This window comes from Perissodus microlepis, chromosome 9 (genome assembly GCF_051167445.1).
Source record: "Perissodus microlepis isolate ML-2025 ecotype Zambia chromosome 9, ASM5116744v1, whole genome shotgun sequence".
Lineage (NCBI taxonomy): Eukaryota > Metazoa > Chordata > Actinopteri > Cichliformes > Cichlidae > Perissodus > Perissodus microlepis.
This window is the reverse complement of record NC_140469.1, coordinates 8,846,736-8,849,611: the sequence shown is the minus strand read 5'-3', so window position 1 is coordinate 8,849,611 and position 2,876 is coordinate 8,846,736. Positions and strand designations below refer to the sequence as shown.

Here is a 2,876-nt window from a genome sequence, read left to right as displayed (position 1 = left end):
ACTAATCAGAATGCACTCTTCTGGCAACACAGCCTAATGATATTATGTAAACAGTCTATGTTGTAGTCTATGTTCAATTTCATAAGAATTTCATTAATTTTAGTTAAAAATACAGTTGTGATTTAAAAATTATTTTCAAAATATGTGAAAACAGTTTTGTCCAGATTGGAGCAGAATATGCATATTTTAAATTCATTGGCACACCACCCTGTTTACATTGAAACACAGGCAACCATTGTATTTTAAAAAGTACAGCAGGCGAGTCATTCCATGAGAATGGTTAAAATTGGACTTGGATGTTTTCACATTTTTTACCAAAATGTATTATTTATATGTATATCCCACATCATTAAGGATATATTTAACTATCAGAAAAATGCATTTTCCCATCTCAGGCATTAGTTTTCTTTTATTATTGATCATATTTTCAAGATGTAGTGACTGTAATTCTTCAACCCCGTTATGGACATTTTGGAGGCTCTCTGAATATTATCTTAAAATGTATTTCTAAAGAAATCAATATGTTTACATTAATTAGATGTCCCCCATACCAATTCAATAATTTTACATAGAAAAATGACATAAAATCACACATTTTTACTCTCTTAAATCCTGAAATGTAACTGAGTGAAAGCAATCTTGTCATTTTTCAATCATAATTTAGTTTAACTAAGAATTGTAATCAAAATCAATGATCAGATGATAGCGCTCAATATTTTAGACAGAAATCCCCAAACATTAAATTATTTTTTCAACATTTTAAGAAAAAAATATATGAAAATGTAGGTGTGATGGGGTTGAGACTAGCATAACAGGGTTGAAGATGGTAACAGGGTTGAAGAGACAAATACAGCTTTACATATAAACAGTTGTTTACTCTTAAATTCAATGTATAGGGCTTTCCATTAGCATTATATCTCACTTTGTAACCATAGGAAGGACACCAGATACAAATTGCAGTAGAATTAAGTTTTATTAATCTAAAGTAAAAACAACCACAACAGCACATTAACAACTAACAAACATTGTAAAGTGAATTGCTCAAATGTAACATAATGCGTGTGTGTGTGTGTGTGTGTATGTATGTATGTGAGGGTGGGTGGGTGGGTGTGTCTAGGCATAAGAGAGCCTCATGAGTTGTGCTAAAAGTCACCTCATCCTTGCTCCAATAACATACAATTAAACTTGATGAACTGGTTGAAGTAATAACAATAATAATCAGTTAACGATTTCAATGTGTCTGTGTCTGTGTCAGAGTATTTTTGCATGTGTGTGCCTGCATCAGTGTGTCTGTATATATGCATGAATGTGCCTTTAGTTTCATGAATTCATGTTTTGAGTCGGTTCCACACCTCTTTCAAGACTTCCACATGGCGCTTTGTCACAGCCTGTGGGGGTGGAATGAGTTCAAGGACATCATCAAACAGGTACCAGAGGATATCATCCTGATGCGGCCAGAACAATCGGTTTGACCCAACACGATGCATGCATTTGACCTGGACTTGTGTTGTTTGTATGTTTAGAATGATGCCTGGATATAAATCATCATCATATCTGAGAATACACCATTTACCAACCAGCTCTGGACTTTCCCACTGGATTTCTTTTTCTGGATCCCCCCACTGCCTGTCTGTGATACAGCTGTTTCTATCTTCTGGCCAAAAGTGAAACACTTGGTGTTGAAGCACTTGCAGTTAAACTGCTTCCGTGTTGTGCACATGCAGCTTACATCACGAACCATCAGTTCTCCTGGAGCTACAGTAACGACCTGGTGAATTGTCATGGTTCCAGGAACAGCTGGTATCTGCTTCGGCATTTTCTTCATAGCTTCCTCATCATCTTCACTTTTCACAAAGAACAGTTTCACACTTGTGTTTGTTTCAGACAAGGCCCTGAATAACTCTTCTGCATCTGGGATGTCATGCCCCTTTGCTACCATCATGTCAGCTGCTCTTTTTAAGGCTCCCCCGACACCATCTGGTGCTCCTTTTCCATGACTGGCCTCGAAAAAATTCCAAGAACCAGCCTTGAATCCTCTTCTGTCCAGTTCTGTAGTGAAAAGGTAGAAGTTTCTTCGTTGTTTGTATCGCGTACAGGCTTAAAAAGTGCAGCACAGACACTTGTGGATGTTGGCCTTGAAGGTAATCTAGCCCAGGATTTAGGTGCTGCCATATTGCTGGAGGGCCTTTATGTCTACTGGGGGAGATGGTGCTAAAGCACACAGGCTCTGAGAGTCCACCAACATACAACACACCAGTATGACGGGTGGCCTTCTGATGTGAAGCCCCAAAGTGGACCGCCTGAACTTGAAAACTGTATTTACAGCTGTAGTTTTCTGAGAAGTCAACATGTATCAAAGTCTCCTCCCCTGACATGTTGTTCTTCAGCTCACGGCAGAAGGCATACTGCTGCTTGATATTAAAGTGATGCATTTTAAATTTCTTTACAAAGCTGCGGAAGAGCTCAATGAGGTCCTCTTGTGTGCCCTCCACAGATTTCTTGACTGTCACCTTGACAGTTGCCTCCATCTCTCACGCTCACTCTGCAGGTATCTCTCCCTTCTTTCAGGATCAGCTTTAAGGCGTTCCCGATACTTCCTTTGCCTTTCTGCTGCTGTTGTTGGTGCCATCTTTAACATGGAACATAAATCACATTCAGCATGCATGCAGTATAAGAATGGTGATTGAATATAATAATAATTGATTTAAATAATTGGATAACTTAACAACCAAAGTATTAAAATCTCAACCCCATCACAATCTCACAACCCCGTTACAATCAAAAACATAACAGGGTTGAGATTTTTGCACAAACTGGCCGCTGCTCAATATAGTGAATACCAGACAGAGAACACATGGCATGCATGAAATTCAAAA

The 2,876-nt window shown here is 38.4% G+C and overlaps 1 pseudogene; it reads right to left on the bottom strand.

The window, feature by feature from the left end:
- Nucleotides 1-1,328: 1,328 nt before the first annotated feature.
- LOC146379978 (uncharacterized) lies at nucleotides 1,329-2,528 on the bottom strand (annotated as a pseudogene).
- Between the last annotated feature and the right edge of the window lie 348 nt (nucleotides 2,529-2,876).